This window comes from Myotis davidii, unplaced genomic scaffold (assembly GCF_000327345.1).
Source record: "Myotis davidii unplaced genomic scaffold, ASM32734v1 scaffold843, whole genome shotgun sequence".
Taxonomy (NCBI): Eukaryota; Metazoa; Chordata; class Mammalia; order Chiroptera; family Vespertilionidae; genus Myotis; species Myotis davidii.
Window position 1 is genome coordinate 34,185 of NW_006293781.1, and position 12,681 is coordinate 46,865.

The following is a 12,681-nucleotide window of genomic DNA, read 5'->3' on the forward strand; positions in this document are numbered from 1 at the left end:
CATCTATTGAAAAGGTCACCAGAAAGGGAAAGACTCAGTGTCAGAAGGAAACCAATGTGCTGATGCCGCAGCCAAGCTGGCTGCTAAAGAACAAGTAGCATCGTCGTGGATCATGTTGGCCCCTGAATTACCTGAACCTCCAAAATACACTCCTCAGGAAGAGGAATGGGCTCAACAAGAAGGGGGAAAGAGAATGAAGGAAGGCTGGTGGATACTCCCAGATCATAGGGTCTATGTCCCAGAACAGTTAGCCCATAAGGCATCTTCCAGCAGCATAAACTCACTCATTTAGGGAAGACTGCCCTAGAAGCTTTGTTAGGCAGATACTACCTAATTGCCTATCTTCCCTCATTGTGTGCCTCAGTCTATTAGCATTGCCAAACAGGGTCCTGTAGGACCGATAGGAGTTCAGCACTGTGGGCAAGCTCCCTTTGAGGACTTAAAAGTAGATTTTACAGAAATAGGGCCTAGTAGAGGAAATAAATACCTATTAGTCTTTGTTTGCACCTTTTCAGGATGGGTCAAGGAATATCCCACTTGAACGGAAAAGGCAAGAGAAGTCACTAAGGCATTGCTGAAGGATGTAATTCCACAGTATGGAATGCCTCTGACCATAGGGTCCGATAATGACCCAGCTTTTGTAGCAGAAATGGTACAACAGGTAGCTTAAGGCTTTAGGAATTAAATGGAACCTACATGCAGCTTACAGGCCTCAGAGTTTAGGGAAAGTAAAGTGCATGAACGGGACTCTCAAGCAGGCTAGGGCTAAGCTATACCAAGAGACAAGCTTACCCTGGACAGATATCTTGCCTCTTGTACTCCTGTGGATACACTGTGCCCTGCGGGCCAGGGTAGGTTTGTCTCCCCTAGAAATTTTATATGGTAGACCCCCTCCCTTAATTTGGCCAAAGGAAGATTTGGGGGAAATAGGGAACTTGGAAATCTATAAGCAACTACAAGGACTTGGAAAAACTGTCTTTGAGGTCCACAGGTGGGTTAGCTGTACATCCTTAGAAACCTGGATACCAGGTTTGGGTAAAGAATTGGAAAAAGGAACCCCTCAAGCCTACCTGAAAGTGACCCTATCCAATAATATTAACCACACCCACAGCTCTCAAAGTTGCAGTATTTAGCACTTGGATCCACCACTGGCGAGTGAAGGAAGCTCATCAACCAAGGAGTGATCGATCAGTCCAAGTGGAAGGTGACGCCTGATATTGCGAATCCCCTCCAGCTGATCCTCAGCAAGGAAATGAAGGCCTCATCACGAATTGTTGGACTACACCTTGCCAAGCCTGCCTGGGCTACGTCTGCCATGCAGGAATAGTCATAATACTACTCTTTGTCCTAGCAGTTCACTGCTGTGGACCCCTACTGAACAAGAATAGAGGGAATAACATGCTCCCGCTAATAATATTAGCTAGCACTAATATTAGTGGCCTTAGGGGCCACTACCACATGTCCTTGCTTAGAAATGTGCTACCCAAATATGCTAGACTGGGTAGTCTATGGGAAGACCCAGTCAAGCCAGATTTTTGTTAGCTATACTTATCAACGTGTGGCATGTTATGACTCTGCTACTGAATACACATGCAGGGGAGGATTTATTGGACGTAAAGAATTAAGCCCAGACAAAAATGGGCAGGACACATCTGTCAAGGAAAGCCAGACTCAATAACTTGCTGGACTTGCTGCAAGTATGTTGGCTACTCTGATGGGCGAGGTGGAGGGGGAGTCCAGGACCAAGCTAGGAGGCAGATATTAAAAATACTCTCAGGCAGCTGCTTGAACATAATGCACCCAGATTACCTAAGCTGAGGACTCAGCCGCAGAAATGATATGATCTAGACCCATGGCTTTATCAGCTCCTGAATTCAACCCACCACCTCCTCAATATTACCAACCCTTATTTGGCTCAGGACTGCTGGCTTTGCCTCCCCCCCGGGACCACTCCTATTAATGGCTACTCCAGTAAACATAACTAAACCAGGGAACTTAACAGAAGAAATAATAGGACCTGTCAGAGCCAATGTGCAGCTAACTAATGTTGCCCCTATTTGCTTCAACAGTACCCAGAGCCAACATCCAACAGGTTGCCTCCAAGATGATCTATGCAACTCCACTCTCAAGGCTGAAGACACCACCAACCCCTGGTGCCCACCTGCAGAAACATTCTACATGTGTGGGACCACTATTTATCTCTGCTTGCCTGCAAACTGGACGGGAGTGTGCACTCCTGCCTATCTAACCTCAGATATATCTATTAAACCCAACAACCAATCCCTTGAGAACCCTTTTAAAGCAGTAATTAGATATAAGAAGGCTCTGCAAGTAATCCCCCTTCTAATAGCGCTAGGAATTGCGGGTAGCATAGGAACCTGCATAGGGGGAATAGCTCACTCTGTCTCCTCTTATCAAGTTTTGATCCAAGAATTTTCAGAAGACATAGAGAGAGTAACTGAGACTCTAATTGCCTTACAGGATAAAGTTGATTCCTTAGCCACAGTAGTACTACAGAAACGAAGGGGATTAGACTTACTAACAGCAGAGAAAGGTGGAATCTGCCTCTTCTTAGGAGAAGAGTGCTGCTTTTATGCCAACCAGTCAGGCATTGTAAGGGAGAAGACAAAATATCTAATCAAACGAGCAACAAAAAGAAGACAGGAGCTATCTGAGTCCTTGGGCTGTTTAGGGGAGGGGGGTATGGAAATGGCTTCTCCCATTGGCAGGACCACTTTTGATGCTACTCATAGCCATAACATTAGGACCATGTCTTCTAAATTTCTTAACTCACTTTATCTCATCTCACATAGATGCCTTTAAACTTCAGATAGTCCTACAATCCAGGAGAATTCCCTAAAAACCTGTCTGAGAGGAAGAAACGGGATGCTAACCCCTTGGTCATCGCCCCTTATCAGCACAAAGAAGCAAAGAGCGGTCGTCGTCCCTGTTAATCATAACATCCCGTAGTTGTTGTACCACAAGGCGAAGGAAAGCTTGTGGGACAAGTTGGGTAATGAGAAGTCTAAAAGGCTAATTCCAATGTAACCCTGATATTGGGGTGTGTGTGTGGGGGGGGGGGGGGTAGCAATCTGAATCTGTGCCAGCAAGCCCAATGTACATTCTTAATAACCTATTATTAAGTCACTGCATCTTTCCCAGACCTGGTCTTGCAAGACCTGTTACCTAAATGCTCACATGTTACTGAGGCCATAAACTATGAACAGTGTACAGCCCTGGATTGGGGGGGTGGGGCGGATTTATAAGTGCTGGCACCAGACTCCCAATACCTGGGGCCTTTTTTTTTCTTTCTTTCTTTCTTTTTTTTTTTTTTTTTTTTTTTTTTGCAAAGCCTGTGAAAGGACCAGAAGCATAAGCCATATTTGGGGGACAAATACACCAGAAAGATATAAAGGAGAAGCTCACTGCATGTTACTTTGCTCAGACTTGGGAAATTATCCTGCTGGGTTCATCAGGGTAATAAAACTGTGTAACTCCATTTCTCTAAAGCATTACTTGGTTTTTCTCTGTTCTTCTATAACATCCTGGTGTCCTGGACACTCTAATTCTTCCAATACCTTCCTGTTTTTTTTCTATGGGAACCAGGGAAATCAACAAAAGAAAGGGCAGAAAAGAACATAAAGGAACCTATACCGTCAGAGACAAAATGGTAAAAATTTTAAACAATTATATCTAAGTGTACAGAAACCAAATGATAGGAAGGGCATCTCTACTGAGGGGGGTCAGAGGAAATAATGAAGAACTTGTACTGGGCAGCATCTTTGTAGCGGCAATTAGGATACTCCCCAGCAGTGAGATTGCAGTTAGAGAGGTTAAGTGGCTTTGGGCTCTGGTGGCAATTGTTCCGGCCATTCTTTCAGACAGTCTTGGGCAGCTCACAGGCAGCAGCCACATTCTGGAAGGAGTCATGCAGAAAGGTGTTTTGGGGTTTACAGTGCTGAGTAGCATTATTGACACCATGCATTGTCTTGTTGCATTGGAGAGGGTTTGGTGTATATGCTGAATTTCAAACCACTGAGCCTTGGTGAGATTCTTAGGCAAAGCATAAAGTGAATACACTGGTCCCCATAGTACCTGCAGCAATAAGAGGGGAGGAAAGCATTTCAGGAAATCTAGCACCATCTTTTCTGTGAAGGAAGAGGGAAGATAATAGTAGTAGCATAAGCAATAAGAGAAAAATTACTATTTATAACCATTTATATTTTTATTGTATTTTTAAAGATTTAATAGTTCTTTTTTCTTCTAACTACCTTCTTTCTTATTTGAGTTTTACACAATTCTCTGATGAGACTGAAGCCCTGTGAGGAGGAATTTGAAGAAGACCTTTCCTCTTATTGACCAGATCTGATTCTTCACTTTGTCCTATGATCATGGATTTGAAGGCCCCCATGTCAGAAACCTTGTCTCTTCCTCCTTCCTGCCTGAAATATTTGTCCTCTATCTATTTAACTTGGACCTTCCAGCCATCTTCACTGTCCTAGTCTCCCCAGCCCTGAGGCTTCTCTTACCAGCTTTCCACCTTGGTGCTCCCACTGGAAACAGAAGCAGTAGTTCCAGGCTGAGAGGGTTTTTTAGGCTGTTTCTTCCCCAGGCATTCCAGAGCTGCCTGCCTTCTCAAGGGAAAAGTTCTGATCTCTTAGGAAAGAGTAGGGCTTGGAAGATAAATTTCTTATGTGCAATGTGGATGATATACTTAGACATTCAAATTTGATGTTTATAATCATATTAATATCACTAGAGGCACAAGAAGAGTAAGTTTACTTAAAGAAACTCAGTTTTGAGGAGCTGATCCCTTACAGATGTGGGTTGTGTCCTTTCTTCCAGATCTGAAGCTTCAGGTTTTTGAAGTTCTATGATTTCAGTTTCTTAAGAGTAAATCTGATATAATAGCTGCCACATACTTGATAATGTTAAGTCCCAACAACAGACTTGAATAAATTATTCATTTATGTCACAGTGGTTCTGAACCTTGGCTGTACATTAGAATCACCTGGAAATCTTTTTAAAATCCTGATTTCTGGGGCTCATCCTCTGGAAATTCTGTTTCTTTGTTATGGGGTGTGGCCACAACATTAGTAACAGAGAAACAGAATTTCCGGAGAATGAGGCCCAGAAATCAGGATTTTAAAAAGATTCTCAGGTGTTTCTAATGTGCAGCCAAGGTTGAGAACAACTGATTTATGTGGACATTTATTAGAATAGATACTGAGCTACTCAGATCTCATGTTCTAAATAAAAGAGACTGGTGAACAAATACATTATCCCATCTAATAAAAGAGAAATATGGTAATTAGCTGTATATCCACTACCTTTCCCATTGGCTAATCAGGGCGATATGCAAATTAACTGCCAGCCAAGATGGGGGCTGGCAGCCAGGCAGCTTGAAACTAACATGAGGCTTGCTTGCTTCAGTGACGGAGGAAACCAATCTTCCCCGCCTGCCTTTCCGGCCTCTGAGCTTGCAGTTTGAAACATAGTTACAAATATAGAAGCTAAACAAAGCCCCAGAAACCTGCTTTCAGCGAGCCGGGATCTCAGAGCTGGAGTTGATACAGTGTTTCGATTATAGAACCCAAACAAACCAGTTACCTGCTTTCAGCAGCAGAGGCCTCAGAGCTGGAGTCAGAGCTAAAGCTGGCCCAGAATTTAAAAAAAAAAAGAAAAGAAAAAAGGAGCATTTGGGAGCTTCAGTCATCCACCAGCCTTAAAACAGCCCTCAGCCCCTCACCCAGACTGGCCAGGAACCCCAGTGGGGACCCCCACCCTGATCCAGGACCCCCTTCAGGGCAAACCAGCCAGCCCCCACCCGTGCACCAGGCCTCTATCCTATATAGTAAAAGGGTAATCTGCCTCCCAACACCAGGATCAGCGGAGCCGCGAGGCCTCCTGACACAGGGATCAGCATGACAGGGGGCAGCACCCAAACCCCCTTATTGCCCTGCGGCTCTGTGTGTGACAGGGGGCGGTGCCCCAACTCCCCTATTGGCCCTATTCTGTGAGTGACGGGGGGAGCTCCCCAAACCTCTGATTGCCCCTGCTCTGTGCATGACAGGGGGCGGCACCCCAACTCCCCAATAGGCCCTGCTCTGAGCCCAACCAGGGGCTGCACCTAGGGATTGGGCTCTTCCTCTGCCACCCGGGAGCAGGCCTAAGCCAGCGATCATTATCTCCTGAGGGGTCCCAGACTGCGAGAGGGCACAGGCCGGCCTGAGGGATGCCCCCTCCCCCCCGAGTGCACAAATTTTTGTGCACTGGGCCTCTAGCAGATTAATAAATATAAACATCACTGACAGCTCTGATAGAGGAAATGACAGGGGAATGTGAGACAGAAGAGAGGAGGGATCATTGGAGGGCACAATGCCTGAGCTGCGTTTTGATAATTAATTAGAAGTCAGGTGAAGAGGATGGTAAGGGCATCCCCAGAAGGAAACTCTGTGTGAAGAGACCCATACACATGAAGAAGAAGGGAAATTGGGGGTAATTGCCTATTGAATCTATTCTTACCTTCCCATTGGTGCTGCAATACCCTTCTTCAGAATCTCATGGAGGGCTCATAAGAAAGCCTCCTACGTGGACTCCCTATCTCTAGCCTCTTTTCCTTCCAACCCATTCTACATATTACTTGCAGATTAGGCCCTTCAGCATAAATATAATAGTGGAACACTGTTGCCTAATGCTTTTCTGTTTTTGTTGTTAATCCTCACCCAAGAGTATTCTTCCATTCCTTTTTAGAGAGAGTGGAATGCAGGGGGAGAGACACACAGAGAGAAATATTGATGTGAGAGAGACACATCAATTGATTTCCTCCCTCTCTTGCCCCAAGACCCTTCAGTCCTTGAGCCAACATTCTACCCACTGAGCCAAACCAGCTAGGGAGGCTAATGCTTTTAATGGCTCTGATTATCTACATGATAGAAAATGTTGTCGATTTATATCAAAGTTTCAGGAGACAAGGTTAGCATACCAAAATCAATTGCTTTCTTTTATATCAACAATGAACTATTAGAATTTGAAACTTTATAAAAAACCCACATGTTTACATTATCACTAAAGAAAAAATGAAATACATATAAATCTAATAAAATATGTACATGATCACTAAGAGGAAAGCTATAAAACTCTAATAGAAGACATCAAAATAGATGGAAAATAAATGGAGAGATATTTTATGTTTATGCTGAAGGAAACCAGACTATGTCACTGCAAAATATGGCACATTGATATAAATATTATTTTGTGCTGAAGACAATTAAGAATCAGTAAATGCTAAAAACACTCCCTAACTTCCCTTTTCAGACTAAAGGCAGGGAATATATTCTTTTACTGAAGACAGACTCTTAATCAGTCTTGAGAAGGCACTAGAGGAATCTCCAAACTAACCCTTACCTTTACCACTTACCACCCACAGAGGAAAATCCTTTGTCTTGTCAAATTTTAACAAATTCATTTATTTTTTTCTAAAAGGTATTAAAGGTTCCTGCTCTCGTCACTTCTTTGGACCTTTATTCTCTCCTGAAGGTTCACACTATATATAAAAATTTAATAATATTTGTGTGTTTTTTCCTATTGATCTGTTATAGTCATTTTAATTTTGAGAACCATCCAGGGACCCAAAGACAAAGAAAATTTTTCTTCCCCCTAAAATTCATAGGAAGAATTTGGATTTGATGTCATAGGCTTTTAGCACAACTGACGCCATTTTGGGACCATGGGGTAATTTCTTTTAAAAAAAACCCCAATACCAAATGTAGGTTTAATACTTAATCTAATTGCAATTTCAACTTCTCCCATAAACATAATCTTAATCAACTAGTATGGAATGTTCTGGTCAAGCCCAAGGAAGGTAATCAGTCCATTCCTCATAGGAAAGGCTCTCTCCATTCCACATAGAAAGAAGAGACAATCTGTATAATAGAAACCTTCCTCTCTCTCCTTCCGCCAAAGAAAAGTTGTTTCATACCCAAAATAATCCTTTCTGTTCTTTCATTAATAGCTTTTTTGTCCCATCCTATTTCCTATAAACCTTTCATTTTGGACAACCCCTCAGAGCACCCTTCTAGTTGCAAGATGGGATGCTACTGGATTTATGAATTGCTTAATAAAGCCAATGAGGTCTTCAAATTTACTCTGTTGAATTTTGTTTTTTAACAGATAAAAGGGATCAGCATGAATTGTAGCCTACAGGCTTCTCAATGGTCATGGAAATAAACTGAGATATAAACATAGGACAGTAGCAACAAGTAAGAAAGGAGTTTCAGTGCTTGAAATGTATATGGTATATTCCTGGAACTGTAAGTGTCTAGGTATGACTGCTATTAAGAGGAAAGTAAAATTAATGACAGGGGATGAGGCCAGACAGGTGATCAGAAGTCAGACTATGGAGGAGATTATGTGCTATACTAAAGAAAGTTGATATTTCTTGTAGCATATGCATCTAGTATACATGAACACTTCCAAAATTTGTATGGCATAATCATGCTGGTCATTATACAGGTCACAAATCTTGCAGATAGATTTTATTCATTAGAGTTTTTGGTTGCAAGCAACCCCAACAAATTTGAGGTAACTTAAGGGCTCTGACACAGAGACCATGCCATCTTGAAGGGGAGAGCTGTGACTAGGAGCCCAGCCTCACCAACACCCAGACTGGCCTCAGACACCATCCCAGACACTGCAGCCAATCCAGACAAAGACCTGCTATATCATATGCAGACCCACAGACCCCAGGACTCCAGCCTCTTCCACCGCAGGCTCCCGTGAGCCCAGAATATGTGCCCCTCCTGCCAAGCCCATGCTGCTTCAGCTGAAGCCCCCATGCATCTCAGCAACTGGCCACTTGTTGAGTTTCAGGGTGCTCGCTCTTCCTGATAAGCCTGCAGCTTCAGCTGCAGTACCCCCCTCCCCCTACATAACCAGCACCTCGGCTCCTAGACTCTTCAGCCTTGCAGTGGATGGGAACCCACACCAAGTTGTAAAGGGCAGGAGTGGAGGCCAGAAATGCAGCCACACCAGCACCCAGACTGACCTCATACACCACCCCCAGACCTGTGCAGGGAGCCAGCCATAACCTGTGTGCAACAACCAGCATGCCCCTGCAGTGAGCAGCATAGTACTACATGTTGGATCCCAGATGTCTGCAGTGAGTTCAGCCAGAGTGACCTCCTGAGCTGTGCTCCCTCACCAGAGCTAAACCCAGTTTCCCAGGATACCATGCTATAAGCCCCTGCACTTTGAGTGCAAGCCAGGGGTAACCTGCTCCTGCCCGATCTCCCATCCTAGTACAGGGTGGAAGACCAGTGTGCACTCTGCTCCCAGCACAGGCATAGCCTTTTGGATGGTGTGGGCTCCACCATAAGAACGGACAGAGTTGTCACACCATGCACGCCCTACCCCCAGCCAAGGTCAGAGCTGCTGGTGCAACCTGGTATGCCACGCCACAGGTCACAGGACCATGCTGTATGTGCCCTGCCAGAGGGCTCTAGGGTGCCATCCTACCTTGGGTGCTGAGACCACACAGTGAATTGCATGCCATAGGGCTCTGGGCCCTCATAGGAGTCCCATACCAGAGGAACTGTGCATGCACCTCATCAACCGGGAGAATCTGATGTGGACAACTGAGGGACCACATCAAATAAACTATAGGTGTGAAACTCAAGGCAGATGCAGCCTTTGGTCTGGCAAGTCCAAAACCATTGAATCTCTAGGGGCTTCAAACCCTCAAACACCAAGCAATGATCCCAGGGCCAGAGACAGAAGAGGTGGGAGACAAAGAAACAACCCCTAAAGGAAAGAAAAGGAGAAATCATCAGAAAAAGAATAAAATAAAAAGAAGGCAAGCAATATGTCAGAGAAAGAATTCAGAGTAAGGGTCATACAGTTCCTAAATCGGCTGGATGAGAAAATTACCAGTATATGTCAGAATCAATAGTAAATGAAGAATGATATAGCAATAATAAAAAACACAATGGAAGGTTTCAACAGTACACTAGAGGAAGCAGAGGACCGAATTAGCAAGTTAGAAGACAAGGTAGAAAAACACACCCAATCTGTACAGCAATTAGAGAAAAAAATTAGAAAGCCAGAGAAGAGCTTAAAGGAGCTTTGGAACAATATGAAATGAAGTAACATGCATATCACAGGGGTGCCAGAAGAACAAGAAGAGGAGCAAGGATTAGAAAACCTATTTGAAGATATAATGACAGCAAACTTTTCTGATTTGAAGAAGAAAAAAGTCACACAAGCCACAGAGAGTCCCAATCAAGATGAACCTAAAAGACACACACCAAGACTTTTCATAATTACAATGACAAACAATAGTGTTAAAGAGAGCATCTTAAGGGCTGGAAGAGAGAGAAAGAGAGTTACCTACAAGGGATCTCCCATTAGATTATCAAATGATTTCTCAACAGAAATACATCGGGCCAGAAGGGAAAGGAATGAAATATACAAAGTGATGAAAAGCAAAGGGACTAAATCCAAGAATACTCTATCCAGCAAGACTACCAATCAAAACTGAAAAGGAAATCAGGAGCTTCACAGACAAAAAAAGGCTAAGACAGTTTATCACTACCAAGCCAGCAATGCAAGAAATCCTAAAGGGACTGTTGTAAAAAGAAGAAATAGAAAGGGAAGAAGGAACACGGGCATAAGGAATAACAATGGCAACAAACAGGTACCTATCACTAATTACCTTAAATGTAAATGGATTAAATGCTTCAATCAAAAGACATGGGATGGCTGAATGGATAAGAAAACAAGACCCTTATATTTGATATCTACAAGAGATCCACCTCAGAACAAGAGACTCACACAAACTGAAAGTGAAGGCATGGAAAAATATCTTTCAGGCAAATGGAAATGAAAAAAAGCTGGAGTAGCAATACTTATACCTAATAAAATAGACCTCAAAATGAAGGCCATAACAAGGGATAAGGAAGGCCACTTCATAATACTGAAGGGATTGATACAACAAGAAGATATAACTCAGGTAAACATATATGCACCCGATGCAGGAGCGCGCAAATACATAAAAAAAATTTCTGGAGAGAAACAGGGTAAGATGGCGGCAGAGATAAACACCGGGAAGTTAATGCCGCTCACAACAAATAACCTCACTAGATAAATCCTCTAGACAAAAAATCAGCAAAGAAATAGCAATCCTAAATGACTCACTAGATCAGATGTACTTAATTGACATCTTCAGAACATTCCACCCCAAAGCTATAGAATATAGATTCTTCTCAAGCACACATGGGACACTTTCAAAGATAGACCACATATTGGGACACAGGAAAAGTCTCCCAAATTCTAGAAGATTGAAATCATATCAAGCATCTTCTTAGATCACATTGACATAAAATTAGAAATCAACAACAATAAAAAAATCAAACAATTGGAGGCTAAATACCATGTCACTAAACAATGATTGGGTTACGAAAGGGATCAAAGACAAAATAAAAAATATTTTTTATTTTAAACAAATGACAATGAAAACACAACAATCCAAAATCTATGGGACACAGTGAAAGCAGTCCTGAGAGAGAAGTTCATAGCATTACAGGCCTACCTTAGAAAACAAGAAAAACTTGTAATAAATTATCTAACCATACAACTTAAAGAATTAGAAAGAGAGCTATAAGAAAAGCCCAGAGTAAGCAGAAGGAAGAAAATAATAAAGATCAGAGAAGAAATAAATGATATAAAGACTCAAAAAATAAAAATACAAAAGATCAATGAAACCAAGAGGTGGTTCTTTGAAAGGATAAACAAGATTGATGAGCCTCTAGCCAGGCTCACCAAGAAGCAAAAAGGGAGGACCCAATTAAACAAAATCAAAAAGGAGAGAGGTGAAGTAACAATCAACCACACAGAAATACAAAGGATTGAAAACAAATACTATGAACAACTCTATTCTAGCAAACTAGACCACCTAGAAGAAATGGACATACTCCTAGAAAAATATAAGCTTCCAAAACTCAATCAGGAAAAATAAAAAAATCTGAATAGGCTGATAACTATGGAGGAAATTGAAGCAGTAATAATAAAAAAAATAACTTCCAGCAAGCAAAAGCCCTTGGCCAGACAGCTTAATAGGGGAGTTTTACCAAACATTCAACGAAGAACTAAAACCTACCCTCCTCAGACTATTCAAAAACATTCAAAAGGAAGGAACACTTCCAAGCTCTTTCTATGAAGTCAGCATTACCTTAATCCCAAAACCAGATAAAGACACCACAATGAAAGAATTATGGACCAATATCCCTGATGAACATAGATGCTAAAATCCTCAACAAAATTCTAGCAAACTGGATCCAGCATTACATTAGAAAGATCATACACCATGACCAAATGGGATTTATTCCAGGAATGCAATGCTGGTACAATATCCGCAAATCAAGAAACGTGATACATCACATAAACAAGTTGCGAGACAAAAATCACATAATCATATCAATTGATGCAGAAAAGGACATTTGACAAAATCCAGCACCCGTTTCTGATAAAAACACTCAGCAAAGTGGGAATAGAGGGATTATACCTCAACATAATAGAAGGCTCATATGGCAAACCTACAGCCAACATCATACTCAATGGGCAAAAACTAAAACCATTTCACCTAAGAACAGGAACAAGACAGGGATAACCACTCTCACCACTCGT

General features: G+C 42.4%; 1 protein-coding gene and 1 pseudogene across 1 annotated transcript in view; both read right to left on the reverse strand.

The window, feature by feature from the left end:
* Positions 1–12,681, reverse strand: part of LOC102771161 (angiogenin-like) — a 58,521-nt gene that overhangs the window by 20,451 nt on the left and 25,389 nt on the right. The window lies entirely within an intron of this gene.
* Positions 3,680–4,195, reverse strand: LOC102771446 (annotated as a pseudogene).